This window comes from Silene latifolia, chromosome 1 (assembly GCF_048544455.1).
Source record: "Silene latifolia isolate original U9 population chromosome 1, ASM4854445v1, whole genome shotgun sequence".
NCBI lineage: Eukaryota > Viridiplantae > Streptophyta > Magnoliopsida > Caryophyllales > Caryophyllaceae > Silene > Silene latifolia.
This window is the reverse complement of record NC_133526.1, coordinates 167,163,566-167,178,952: the sequence shown is the minus strand read 5'-3', so window position 1 is coordinate 167,178,952 and position 15,387 is coordinate 167,163,566. Positions and strand designations below refer to the sequence as shown.

Genomic DNA, 15,387 nt, shown 5'->3' with positions numbered 1-15,387 from the left:
ACCTAAGATTCGTTGTGCCTCTCCCAAGTCCTTCATTTAGAAGTGTTTCCCTAGCCACTCCTTAACGGAAGTGAGTGATGGAACATCATTCCCAATGAGCAATATGTCATCCACATATAGGACAAGGAATGCAACCTTACTCCCACTAAACTTCATGTATAAACACGGTTCTTCCACACTTCTAGTGAAACCGTATTGTTTAATAACATGATCAAAGCAATGATTCCAACTCCTAGATGCTTGCTTAAGACCATAGATGGACTTTTTAAGCTTACACACCTTCTTAGGGTTAGATGTATCCACAAAACCTTCAGGTTGTATCATGTACACCTCTTCTTCTAGAATCCCATTCAAGAAGGCGGTTTTGACATCCATTTGCCAAATCTCATAATCATGAAATGCGGCAACCGCTAAGATTATCCTAACGGATCTAAGCATAGCGACTGGAGCGAAGGTTTCGTCATAGTGTAAACCATGAACTTGGGTGAAACCTTTTGCCACCAATCTAGCTTTGTAAACATCCACATGTTTATCCACGCCGAGCTTAATTTTATATATCCATTTACACTGAAGGGGTCGCACTCCCTCAGGTAAATCCACCAAGTCCCATACTTGGTTCTCGTACATGGAATCCATTTCGGACCGCATGGCTTCTAGCCAAAGCGAGGAGTCGAGACAAGACATGGCCGATTTGTAGGTAGTGGGTTCATTACTTTCAAGAAGTAACAAAACACCATCCTCTTCGATGTTACCAAGGTAGCGATCAGGTGGATTAGAAATCCTACTTGACTTTCTAGGAATAATTACCGTTTCAGAGGAAGAGGGAATGCTATCCTCCACGTTCTCCTCTACCTCATTCTCGGTTTGTGGCTCTCGAACTTCTTCAAGTTCAAATTTTCTCCCATTCTGTCTCCTAGAAATAAACTCCTTTTCTAGGAAGACAACATCACGAGCCACAAACACTTTGTTCTCGTGTTTATTGTAGAAGTAATAGCCACGTGTTTCCCTTGGATATCCTACAAAAAGACATTTGTCAGACCTGGGTGCAAGCTTATTGTCAGACTTGATCTTAACGTATGCTTCGCAACCCCAAATACGCATGAATGACAAATGAGGGACTTTCCCTGTCCATATCTCATATGGAGTCTTATCGGCCGCTTTAGTCGGGCTTCGATTTAGTGAAAATACTGCAGACAAGAGGGCAAAACCCCAAAATGAACTAGGAAGCTCAGTTAGACTCATCATTGACCGAACCATATCTAGTAAAGTTCGGTTTCTCCTTTCGGCCACACCATTTAATTGCGGTGTACCAGGAGGAGTCCATTGTGATACTATACCACAATCTTTTAGGTGTGAATCAAATTCAATATTTAGATACTCACCACCACGGTCGGACCGTAGGGTCTTTATCTTTTTATCCAATTGGTTGTCTACTTCTTTTTGGAACTCTTTGAACTTGTCAAAGGCTTCAATCTTGTTCTTCATTAAGTAGACATACCAATATCTACTTAAGTCATCAGTAAAAGTAATGAAGTAGTGAAAACCTTCTCTAGCGGTGATGGTTAATGGCTCACACACATCCGTGTGTATGAGAGCCAAAACCTCACTAGCTCGTGTCCCTTTTCCCGCAAAAGGTGCACGAGTCATCTTGCCTAAAAGGCAAGACTCGCATGTACCATAAGATTCGAAACCAAATGGTTTGAGCACTTTTGATGAAGCAAGTCTCTTAATGCGTCTTTCGTTTATGTGGCCTAAACGACAATGCCAAAGGTAGGATTCGTTTGGATCACCCTTTTTGAGCTTTTTAGTTTCCATATGATAAACGTCATTAACATCATTTAAAACATAAATGCCTCCAATTGAAATGGCCTTGCCATAAACCACATCATTAAAAGAAAAAGTACAACACTTGTCCTTAATCATAAAACAAAAGCCTTCCGCGTCTAACGCGGAAATGGAGATGATGTTCTTAGTTAAAGTTGGTACAAAATAATACTTATTAAAATACAACTCTAAACCACTAGCTAAAGTGAGCACATAGGTCCCTACGGCAACGGCGGCTACTCTAGCTCCATTGCCCATGCGGAGATCCACATCACCTTTTGCTAGTGCTTGCACGTCTCTTATACCCTGCAAATGGTTACAAAGGTGAGAGCCATATCCGGTATCAAGTACCCAAGTGGAAGTACAAGCATAATTAACGTCTATCACATAGAGAGAGGAAATCATACAAATAGGCGTCACACGCCCTTCCTTGAGATCCTCCAAGTATTTAGGACAACTCCTCCTATAATGCCCCTTCCCATTACAATGGAAACATTCGGCCTCGTAGAGCTTGACACTTTTTGCCTTGGGATTGCCATTCTCAACGGCCTTCCCCTTTCCCTTGTCATGTTTCTTTGACGATTTCTTGAATTGGGACTTTTCTTTCCCTTTTCCTTTCTTAACTCCAAGAGACATGTTCTTTAACTTCATGGTTAAAACATCTCCCTTTTCACTCCCACTAGCCTCCATATCCCTCTCCGCTTGGGTGAGGAGTGCATGAATTTCATGGTAACTCTTATCCATGTCATTCATGTTGTAGTTTACCCTAAAGTGGGCAAACTTGGTGGGGAGTGAGTGAAGGATACGATCCACCACAAGAGTCTTAGGAATCTTACACCCTAGACGCTCTAGGATGTCAACATATTCGACCATTTTGAGTACATGGGGACCAACCTTTTGGCCCCTCTCAAGCTCAGCTTCAAAGAAGCGTGCCGCCGCATCGTATTGACGGACTTTTGGTGTTTGTGAAAACATAGTGATCATACGAGTGAAAATCTCGTAAGCATATAAAGAAATGCATGATAGCTTGAGCTTTGGGGATATTGACCATATCAACACATTCTTGATATCATTCAACATCCTCACATAGTCATCATAGGCGGTCCGCACCGCCGATGAAGCTCTTGCACCGGGCTCGATTGGAGGAGCATCGGTCAATTAAGTGAGCACATTGTCGGACAACGCGACACTTTTGATGTTGGATTCCCATTCAAGAAAGTTACTACCGTCATCTTTTAAAATACATTTGTCCATTACGGACCTTAGCCATGAATCTTTGCCTAGTGAAGTTGTGACACCCTCATTTATTGCGGAAAATTAAACACATAATTCTAGATAAAAACTACATGGATATGTTTGTAATAGGTTCATTTGGGTAAAAACCTGTAATTTTAAAAACCTGAACCTGTTATAAAAATATTCAAATGGGAAGGTGTCAAACATGCAAGGTCCAAAATAAATCTCATAAATAAAACATCGCTAAAGTCGCGAAACAAAGTTATACAACCCAAATGTGAAAAAGGGAGACATATGTCCCTAAAAAGTATATGACATAAAAAGTGTTTAAGGGTCACAATAAAATAAAGCCAATCTAGGTCCCAAGGTTACTTTGCTCGCTAGCTCGTCCATGTACCCCATATATGCATCACCTACCTGTCAATCGCATTTTATACAAATACGAAAGCCACAGTCAGTGGGGAGTAACTCCGAGTTCTCCCAGCCACGAAATGTCATAATTAATATAACATGTAAACATAAGAATATGAATATGGATAACACATAGCCTTAGCATATAGATGCTAGACAATCGTGCTTATCATGTGAACAACAATATAACAACACATAGTCCTAGCATGTGAATACTAGACCGACTCATACTACACTATCATGTGAATCACATAACATCCAGGAATCCAAACTCTATCAACCATAGCCGGCTTGCATCTCACCTTCTATGATCCATAGAATCATCAAACAAGAAAGGACAATATATCTAGAGACAGGCATAAGTTCCTAGTACCGTCAATAGTCACTCTGTAACTCGAGTCTATACCACGAGGTAAGGTAAACACCCTAGTCCTAAACCTGCGCAGACCTAGCGACATGCGTAAAACTACCGCATCCAAGACCCATGATAACAACACATGAGTACCCCTAAGGAGTCCACCAAAGGGTTGGCTAGTACTTAAGCTGACTACATACTTCTAAGAGTACGTCGGAAGTCATGCCCTAACTTGGATATAAACCCACCAAGCTAAGACACAAAGGCTATTAAGCGATGAACATATACTCGTCAAAGACTATAATGGCCTATCTATGACGAAGGCCGAAATACTCACTTAGGACCTAGTCCCAGCTTGAATACTTTAGCCTACGCCACACAAGACAAGTAGGACACCCAATTAACCATAAGAGGGGCAAAGAGTTCAAACTTGCACACACAAATGATCATACACACCCTAGCATATGAAAGGCTACGCAAGAGCATATTCAGCTGACAATCCAACAATATCTCCAATATCAATAATAATCCAAATTCCAGCTAAACAATAGTACCATAATCCATGAGAACAAGCTAAAATGGCAAAGAGGCAACAAGACTCAAGTATAAGGCAACCAATTCATCCAACAACCAACATATGAAAAGACAATCATACTCAAAGACAAATCCTCGACCCTAGTCCCGCGACGGGTCATCGGTCAAATCGAGGCTGACCGGTTTAAACATAACTTGACCAAACTCATTTGGTCAAATTGGCCCAGCTCAGAGTCTTGGCCTACTTTGGCCCAAATCACAAAATTCATTACAATATCATTCTCATGCAATATTCCAATTTCTATCATGTGAACACTATCAACATAAAGAAAACATTCCAACTTACAAAATAACTAATTCCACAAAATTCTCGCATAGTAAAATAGCATAAATAACCGTCTCACACAAGGGTAAACTTTTCTATAAATTTTAATCGATAAAACGACGCCATTTACTCATACGGTCTCCGAATTGAGTGATTCAAGTGGCTAAACCACCTAATTTTTCGATGCCGTTCAATCTGTCATATTTTTGGAAACATTGGAAACCGTCTCGGTCCGGTACTGACGCGTTCCAGCCAAAACACGGACTTGTCACAACACATAATTCCTCATCCAAATTTGTTCCAAACACTAATATACAAATGGGTAACATAAATTAAACATAAGCATACTCATCTTACTCCATTCATTCATTTATCAACAAGATCGTCTCAAACAACAACAAACAACAACAAACAACAACAAACGACAACAAACAACAACAAACAACAAATACAACTACTAATGTGACATTAATTCGCCGAGTGACTCGGAATAGTTACCTTAAGCTAGAAAAAGAGAACAATAACACTTGAGAAAGAGCCCTAGAAACCGAAATCACTCATCATCTTCTACAATATATGAGTCTCCTAACTCATCTTCATATTCTTCACCTATAAGAACAACAAAAACACATAAATTAGTCCTAAATTCGAAACCCTAAAAAGATGAGTCTTAAAACAAAATTGGGGGAAATGAAAATAAAGCTTACTAGGAGATGAGGATTGAAGAGAGGATTCCAAATATATAAGTTTTATGCAAATTGGTGGAGAAATGAAGGATTTATGGTGGTTTTAGGGATTGTAAGGAGGTTATTTTGATAGGTTTTTGGTGTTTGAGAGAAGGAGGAGATAGATTGAGAATAGAGGAAATGAAGATTGAAAGAGGGGACAAATGGAGGGGGTTGGTCGATCCAAATGGCAAGGGGAGAGTGGTCAATTGTTTACATTTTGGGGTTTGCTTCGACGGTAATTAGAAATATTTGTCGAACGCGATTTCCGAGAATATTAAAGTTTTTAAACACGATTTTACTAAAAGATTAAGTACTCATATGCCCAATATCCAAACTCGTTTACCCAACGACCGTAAGAAATGGGAAAATCCCAATTTTACGACTTTTATCCGAAATCTATTTTATCAAAGGAAAAGGTTTAAATATAGTTTAAATCATTTTTAAACATTTCTAAACTATCAAAAATAATTACATTTCTTCAAAATAAAATGAGATTATATTTTATCAAATAAATTTTATTTCAAATAAATTAATATTAAATTAAAATAGATTAGAATATTACTTTTAAAATATAATAAAGGTCTTCAAATTTACGGGGTGTTACAATCATCTCTCCTTTTAAGAAGTTTCGTCCCCGAAACTTAGAAGAAGGAACATTGTATATATGTAGGTCTATCTCTTTAAAATCAAGTAAACAAAATCTTCAAAATACGAAAGTATGAAATATAAGTGTCTTTTCAATGGAACGGAATATCCTCGTCGGCCGTTCAAGAACATCAACATTCCAAATCAAAGACATAAAAATATATATTTTTACACCAACAAATGAGAAAACCAATTATCGGACGTGCTTTACCACTCATTGACGTTAAAACCAGTGGAAAACATTAAAACATTTTCAAAAAAAAAAAAATTTTTTGTTCGAAACTCTATAATAAGGATAATAACTCCACTAGCTATGACCAAACTCTAACTACGACTTTTAAACAACTAAGAAAGGACTACTAACGCGGAGAGTATTTAAGAGAAGGAGAGGAACACTCGAAAGGATAGCTAAAACTCACAAGAATTAGATAAAGGAAAGAGGATTACCTCACGAGAAAAGTTCGGGATATTTAGCTAACATAGAAGATTCAGGCTCCCAAGTTTCTTCTTCGACATTTCCACAACGCCAAAGGATACGAACTAGGGGCACCACTTTGTTTCTAAGTTGCTTGTTTGCCCTTTAGAGGATTCGGATCGGCCTTTCTTCCAAAGCCAAGTTGGGTTCCAAATCTGGGATTTCTTCTTGAATAACATGGCTCGGATCACTAATGTACTTCCTCAACTGAGATACATGGAAGACATTATGAACCTTGCTCAAATTCGGGGGCAACTCTAAACGGTAAGCAACGGGGCCAATCTTCTCAAGCACACGTAAAGGTCCAATGTATTTGGGACTCAGCTTTCCTTTCACACCAAACCGTTTCACCTCTTTCATAGGTGATACCTTAAGGAACACTCGATCATCAACCTCAAAGGTAAGTGGTCGACGACGGACATCGGCATAAGATTTCTGTCGGTCTTGAGCGGTTTTCATACGCTCTCGAATGATCTGAACCTGATTGATGGTCTCAGTCACCAAATCGGGTCCCAACACATGAGCATCTTGGACTTGATCCCAACGGACAGGACTACGGTACTTCCTACCGTACAAAGCTTCATAAGGTGACATCTTGATAGAAGTATGATAGCTATTGTTGTAGGAGAATTCAACAAGAGGTAAGCACTTCTCCCAAGAAGTGTGGAAGTCTAAAGCACAAGCACGGAGGAGGTCCTCTAAAGTCTGGATAGTCCTCTCAGTCTGTCCATATGTAGCGGCATGAAAAGCGGTACTCATTAGTAGCTTACTACCCATGGCTTCTTGCAAAGCAGTCCAGAAACAGGAACAGAATCTCGGATCACGATCTGAAACTATATCCTTAGGCACTCCATGGTAGCGTACTATCTCCTTCACGTAGGCACCAGCTACGACAACTAAGTTCCATGTCTCCTTGATAGGTATAAATCTAGCACACTTGGTCAATCGATCTACAACCACCCAAACAGCATCTTTTCCACTCGCAGTCTTAGGTAAAGCCATCACAAAGTCCATGGAAATGGACTCCCACTTCCAAAGAGGAACATCCAAAGGTTGTAGCAAACCTCCGGGTTTCTGATGCTCAATCTTCACTTTCTAACAGGTAAGACACTTGCTAACATACTCTAGGACATCAATCTTTATCCTAGGCCACCAAAACTGTAATCTCAAGTCTTTATACATCTTGTCACCACCAGGATGAATAGAGTAAGGAGAAAGGTGAGCTTCATCAAGGATCTTCTTCCTCAACTCGGCTACTCTCGGAACATACATCCTACCTTGGTAACGAAGGTATCCATCACTATCCACCACACAATCCTTAGCTTGCCCAAGTTGGATTTTTGCTTGAATGGACTTGAATGTAGCATCCTCAGGTAGGCAAGTATGGATCTCACGGTAAAAGTCGGGTTCTGCACTCAAGGCACTAAGATAGTCAAAGCCCTTCCCAACAAGGCTTATCCCTAACTTTTGAAATTCCGTGGTAAGTTCATCAGGTAACACACGGATAGTGCTCAAAGAGTGACTAGTCTTCCTACTCAAAGCATCGGCCACCACATTTGCTTTCCCTTCATGATAAATCAACTCGGCATCATAATCATTCACCAACTCTAGCCATCTTCTTTGCCTCATATTCAATTCTTTCTGGGTAGAGATACACCTCAAACTCTTATGGTCGGTATAAATGCAGCAATGAACTCCAATAAGGTAATGCCTCCATGTCTTCAAGGCATGTACCACGGCGGCTAATTCAAGATCATGAGCAAGATGAAGCGAGGAAAGGAGGTATGAACGGTAACGCTTATGGTCAAATAAGAAAGGAAATTAGACAACAAGGAAACGCCAGGTACTCAAATCTCAAACAACAACATCAACCTAAGCGGTTCCGAAAAATTCCCAACAACAAAACTTATGACCAAAACACTCCCAAGGATTTCCTCAAAACACTCATGTTACTTCATCCTAAGCAATTCCGTGAAACAAGGTACTCCACTATAAGTGTGATCTCATCACTCCAAATCCTCAGACATCCACAAACAACTTCCACAAGATCAAGGTTAGGGTTCCCAACAAAGCTATACTCATATCCAACTAGTGTCAACCATGGGTTTCTCAAAATGATAAAATCTTCAATCAAGGGTCCTAATTCCAATCTCTAAATTCCCACATTCTAACACCATAAATTAAAACTATGTCCTTCAACTTAACAATTGGCATCAACCATACCATTATCCTTTCTAGTTACTAAAACAAGTGCTAAGATTTCCCAACAATGTAGCTTAGTCTCACTCTCATTCCATACCTCAAGTAGTAATTAAGATCACTCACTTAGACCAACTAATAATCCCAAAATTAGTATTTCTCATATGGTAACATATACCTTATAAAACCCTTATATCCAAAGTGATTACGAAAGCCGATCGTAAATTCAACTTACTTACTCTTTCAATCTTACACCTTCGATTCCACCACTCAATTCCACCTAAGTCTTCCCAACATCACAACCTCTTAAAACCAGGGTTATGGGTTAACCACAACCAATCTCCTCAAAAGTCGAATTTTCCAAACCAAGGTCAACGTTCCTCAAAAGAAAGACTACTATCAAAAAGGCGTTAAGGTAGGATAAGCAAGGAACAAAGGACAAGTTAGGAGGGTACAAGAGTAACTTTCAAGGAAAGAGAAAAGAGAGTTTAGAAGGAGAATAAGCACCAAGAGATAAAGAATAAGACAAGGTACACAAACAATGAGAAACATCTTCGAGGAAGTAGAAGCATTCTTCGAAGGTAAACAAATCTTCAGTCCTCGGCAATAGGCACCAAATCTTGATCTTCACGTTGGTATGTTTACGGTTATTAATACAAGGCACAACAAATATTACATGGCAATCAACAAACATGTTAGAACCTAACAAATAGCAATCACAAAGAGACTACAACATAAGGTCCTAAGTCTACCCATCCTACCCATCTCTCAAGTTTATTATTTTAAGGTCAAGTTATTTATATTGGGGTGCACAAACGTGCGTCGGGAGCAAATATGCTCTGATACCAACTGTGACACCCTCATTTATTGCGGAAAATTAAACACATAATTCTAGATAAAAACTGCATGGATATGTTTGTAATAGGTTCATTTGGGTAAAAACCTGTAATTTTAAAAACCTGAACCTGTTATAAAAATATCCAAATGGGAAGGTGTCAAACATGCAAGGTCCAAAATAAATCTCATAAATAAAACATCGCTAAAGTCGCGAAACAAAGTTATACAACCCAAATGTGAAAAAGGGAGACATATGTCCCTAAAAAGTATATGACATAAAAAGTGTTTAAGGGTCACAATAAAATAAAGCCAATCTAGGTCCCAAGGTTACTTTGCTCGCTAGCTCGTCCATGTACCCCATATATGATCACCTACCTGTCAATCGCATTTTATACAAATACGAAAGCCACAGTCAGTGGGGAGTAACTCCGAGTTCTCCCAGCCACGAAATGTCATAATTAATATAACATGTAAACATAAGAATATGAATATGGATAACACATAGCCTTAGCATATAGATGCTAGACAATCGTGCTTATCATGTGAACAACAATATAACAACACATAGTCCTAGCATGTGAATACTAGACCGACTCATACTACACTATCATGTGAATCACATAACATCCAGGAATCCAAACTCTATCAACCATAGCCGGCTTGCATCTCACCTTCTATGATCCATAGAATCATCAAACAAGAAAGGACAATATATCTAGAGACAGGCATAAGTTCCTAGTACCGTCAATAGTCACTCTGTAACTCGAGTCTATACCACGAGGTAAGGTAAACACCCTAGTCCTAAACCTGCGCAGACCTAGCGACATGCGGAAAACTACCGCATCCAAGACCCATGATAACAACACATGAGTACCCCTAAGGAGTCCACCAAAGGGTTGGCTAGTACTTAAGCTGACTACATACTTCTAAGAGTACGTCAGGAAGTCATGCCCTAACTTGGATATAAACCCACCAAGCTAAGACACAAAGGCTATTAAGCGATGAACATATACTCGTCAAAGACTATAATGGCCTATCTATGACGAAGGCCGAAATACTCACCTAGGACCTAGTCCCAGCTTGAATACTTTATCCCACGCCACACAAGACAAGTAGGACACCCAATTAACCATAAGAGGGGCAAAGAGTCCAAACTTGCACACACAAATGATCATACACACCCTAGCATATGAAAGGCTACGCAAGAGCATATTCAGCTGACAATCCAACAATATCTCCAATATCAATAATAATCCAAATTCCAGCTAACCAATAGTACCATAATCCATGAGAACAAGCTAAAATGGCAAAGAGGCAACAAGACTCAAGTATAAGGCAACCAATTCATCCAACAACCAACATATGACAAGACAATCATACTCAAAGACAAATCCTCGACCCTAGTCCCGCGACGGGTCATCGGTCAAATCGAGGCTGACCGGTTTAAACCTAACTTGACCAAACTCATTTGGTCAAATTGGCCCAGCTCAGAGTCTTGGCCTACTTTGGCCCAAATCACAAAATTCATTACAATATCATTCTCATGCAATATTCCAATTTTTATCATGTGAACACTATCAACATAAAGAAAACATTCCAACTTACAAAATAACTAATTCCACAAAATTCTCGCATAATAAAATAGCATAAATAACCGTCTCACACAAGGGTAAACTTTTCTATAAATTTTAATCGATAAAACGACGCCATTTACTCATACGGACTCCGAATTGAGTGATTCAAGTGGCTAAACCACCTAATTTTTCGATGCCGTTCAATCTGTCATATTTTTGGAAACATTGGAAACCGTCTCGGTCCGGTACTGACGCGTTCCAGCCAAAACACGGACTTGTCACAACACATAATTCCTCATCCAAATTTGTTCCAAACAATAATATACAAATGGGTAACATAAATTAAACATAAGCATACTCATCTTACTCTATTCATTCATTTATCAACAAGATCGTCTCAAACAACAACAAACGACAACAAACAACAACAAATACAACTACTAATGTGACATTAATTCGTCGAGTGACTCGGAATAGTTACCTTAAGCTAGAAAAAGAGAACAATAACACTTGAGAAAGAGCCCTAGAAACCGAAATCACTCATCATCTTCTACAATATATGAGTCTCCTAACTCATCTTCATATTCTTCACCTATAAGAATAACAAAAACACATAAATTAGTCCTAAATTCGAAACCCTAAAAAGATGAGTCTTAAAACAAAATTGGGGGAAATGAAAATAAAGCTTACTAGGAGATGAGGATTGAAGAGAGGATTCCAAATATATAAGTTTTATGCAAATTGGTGGAGAAATGAAGGATTTATGGTGGTTTTAGGGATTGTAAGGAGGTTATTTTGATAGGTTTTTGGTGTTTGAGAGAAGGAGGAGATAGATTGAGAACAGAGGAAATGAAGATTGAAAGAGGGGATAAATGGAGGGGGTTGGTCGATCCAAATGGCAAGGGGAGAGTGGTCAATTGTTTACATTTTGGGGTTTGCTTCGACGGTAATTAGAAATATTTGTCGAACGCGATTTCCGAGAATATTAAAGTTTTTAAACACGATTTTACTAAAAGATTAAGTACTCATATGCCCAATATCTAAACTCGTTTACCCAACGACCGTAAGAAATGGGAAAATCCCAATTTTACGACTTTTATCCGAAATCTATTTTATCAAAGGAAAAGGTTTAAATATAGTTTAAATCACTTTTAAACATTTCTAAACTATCAAAAATAATTACATTTCTTCAAAATAAAATGAGATTATATTTTATCAAATAAATTTTATTTCAAATAAATTAATATTAAATTAAAATAGATTAAAATATTACTTTTAAAATATAATAAATGTCTTCAAATTTACGGGGTGTTACAGAAGTAGTTGATGGAGTTGATGAAGTTGCCATTGCGAATTAAAATGCTACAACAAAAAGGAAAAATTACATTCATTGTTTTAAAAATTACTTGTAAAAACATGTTTAGCAAGTTTTAGCATTTATATAATGATCTCCCACTAAATTATATAAATGATTCCAAGACCCAAATATTAAACAAAAATGAGCATCCTTGGGCGAAACATCCCATAATTGCGTAAATTCGGTAAGTCACGTTGACTAATTCTACCTCTAGAACTCTTGGTCGACGAATTTCCTCAAATTCATCTACTAGCCCCGGAACACAAGACCGTCTTATATCCCGTTGAGTCCAACCAATTTTAGCGTGTGATAACCGTTTACCACCCTACTTACCCAAGGTAAAAAGAGAACACCCCGCTTGGGCGAGCGTGGCTCTAATGAACAAGAGATTCATAGGTGTTACTAATTGGTAAGGCTAATCTCAATTTTAGTTAATTGAGAGATCTTGTCAATTTAGTCATAAATTCCTTATAAGTGAATTAATTCGGTGAATGTAAATGACGTGAATTGACAACCGCGAAAATAAAATGCATGTGAATGGCGATTTTGGCATGCGCGAAAATAAACAAGCAAACATGTAAGCATATGAATAAATCCTAGTATGGCCACCTAGTTAATAAAAACTAGTCTATTACATTTCGGAAACCAACTCCTTGGTCCCTTGCCTCTTCATTCCATAAGTGGCTCTTCCTTGTGGGATTTGTAACACCTTCCAAAAATAGACTCCGTCTCGTTGTAATCCGTCTTTTGGAAACGCCGGTAAAAATAACTATTACAAATGAATTACATAGCTATTCCTATTATACATTAATTAATAAAATAAAATAAAACTATTAATTAATTACAAACCGACGATACGAGATCGTATTTAATTACAAACAAATCGATATTCCCATTCATTTCGGGTAATAACGATTAAAATTAACTAGGCCATACTAGGTACAATAAGATAAATACTTTAAATAAATGACAATAATTCATTCAACTTAAATAAATATGCTTAAAATGCTGTAAAAATGATGCCAAAATCGCCCTATCTATCATTCATTGGTATCCATCTCGGTTTTTGTGGATTTAATCGATTTTTAACATGTAAAAATCAATAATTAACTCTTAAATCTCATTGAAGTCCAAACTAATTATCCAAACTGTTTTGAACCTCAAAATTAGTCCTCACTAATTTTATGATAAATTATTAGTTTGATTTGGTGATAATTTGCTAATTTAATCGATAAAATCATAATATTTAAGTAAAAATCCAAAATAATTGAAAAATTACCCAAAAAAATGAAACAAAAATTTTTAGTATTCTGGAACACTCCCAAGAACACCAAAATGTCAGAAAAATTGCACAAAAATTCCGGATAAATTTTGTGAAGAAAAAGATCGATATTTATCGGTTTTTAACCACTAAAACCAATATACATCAAAACAAGGTGAAAATACACATGCAAAATCACTTTTGACATTTAAATAATATTCTTAAATGTACATAAATTTATCATGGTCAGAATCAAAAGTTTCGAAATTATGATTAATTAATTGGACCTTTATCGACTTTTAACTCTAAAATCAATAAACATGCAAAAAAATTGGAACCAACCTTCAACGTTTTGCATACAATCAGTAGAAAACATGCATGAACTACCATAAAAAATCCATGCACCGAATCAACTTTTAACTAATTTTAGTCAATTTTTCACTAAAATGCGACATTTTGACTCGGTTTTCTACCAAAAATCATTAAAAATAGCAAAACAACTTCAAAAATCACCAAACAATTCTACAAACCTTTTGAGACCAGTAGGTATGCATATCCCAAAAATTTCGTGCTAAAACCTCTTCTAACACAAATTTTGAGTTTTTACAAATTATCTCATAATTCATTAAAATGCTTAAAATCAACATGCAAATTACAAGCCTAAGCTCTGATACCACTTGAAAGATCATAGATCCATATTAGACTCTCTAATAAAATTAATTATTTATCTCATAAATTATCATTTAGGTGATCTATGTAACATGCATGCTAATATGAAAGCATAAAAGGAAAGAACAATTTCCTTACATTGAATTTGTGGTAAAAAGGGCACAAACTAGTTCACCTTACTAGCTTGTTCTTGAGCTTATACCAATGGAAGATCCTCCTTGCAAATCTTCAAATAGAAGATCTCCTTCTTGTTGCACCCAAGAACTAACCCAAAAATATTAACAAGTATAGAACTAGAACTTATTAATATTGTACCCTTGATTATTATTAGAAATATTACTAACTAATCTTAGTAATATTATTTATGTATACTAACAACTTAGTAGAGATGATTATTATTTTTAGAGAGATGGAGGAAAATAGTTCACATGCAAATGGTAGAGTGAAGAAGTGAGGTGGAGTAAAAAATGTGAACAATTGATGGAGTATATGGGGGGAAAAGTGGCGGGTGAGTGGAGGTGGAGTGAGGGAGTTGTGTCTCTTATTTTTTTAATTGTCCAATGCATTATGACACATAATGATCACATGACAATTATGGAAGAAAAATAAGCAAAGTGTAATGATCATGCACTACACTCTATTTTACACGATCCAATTACCCATTTACGGGTCAATATTGTTTCTTATATTTGTCGCACAAATACGTGCAAATATTATTTAAACATCGTATCATGTTTAAATACTTCCAATTAATTTCGTCCAAATCACTCCGTAAATATACGTGTACCGCTACACATATTATTTACGTACTAATATTAATCACATTAATCAATTAGTACATTTTAGTAAATTAACAGTTAATTAACTAAAACCCGTTTCCCAAAACTTATTATTTAATTATCGCATAATTAAATAATAACTGCTGCTCCTCGAGTTCGCAACTCGAAATCTCTCTAA

General features: G+C 37.2%; 1 long non-coding RNA gene across 1 annotated transcript; it reads right to left on the bottom strand.

Moving 5' to 3' along the window:
• Positions 1 to 9,741: 9,741 nt before the first annotated feature.
• Positions 9,742 to 14,872, bottom strand: LOC141608741 (uncharacterized). Its single transcript, XR_012527027.1, has 3 exons — positions 14,569 to 14,872; positions 11,625 to 11,735; positions 9,742 to 9,944 (listed from the first exon to the last, which is right to left on the bottom strand). It is a non-coding gene; the product is annotated as an uncharacterized LOC141608741 (long non-coding RNA).
• Positions 14,873 to 15,387: the final 515 nt, after the last annotated feature.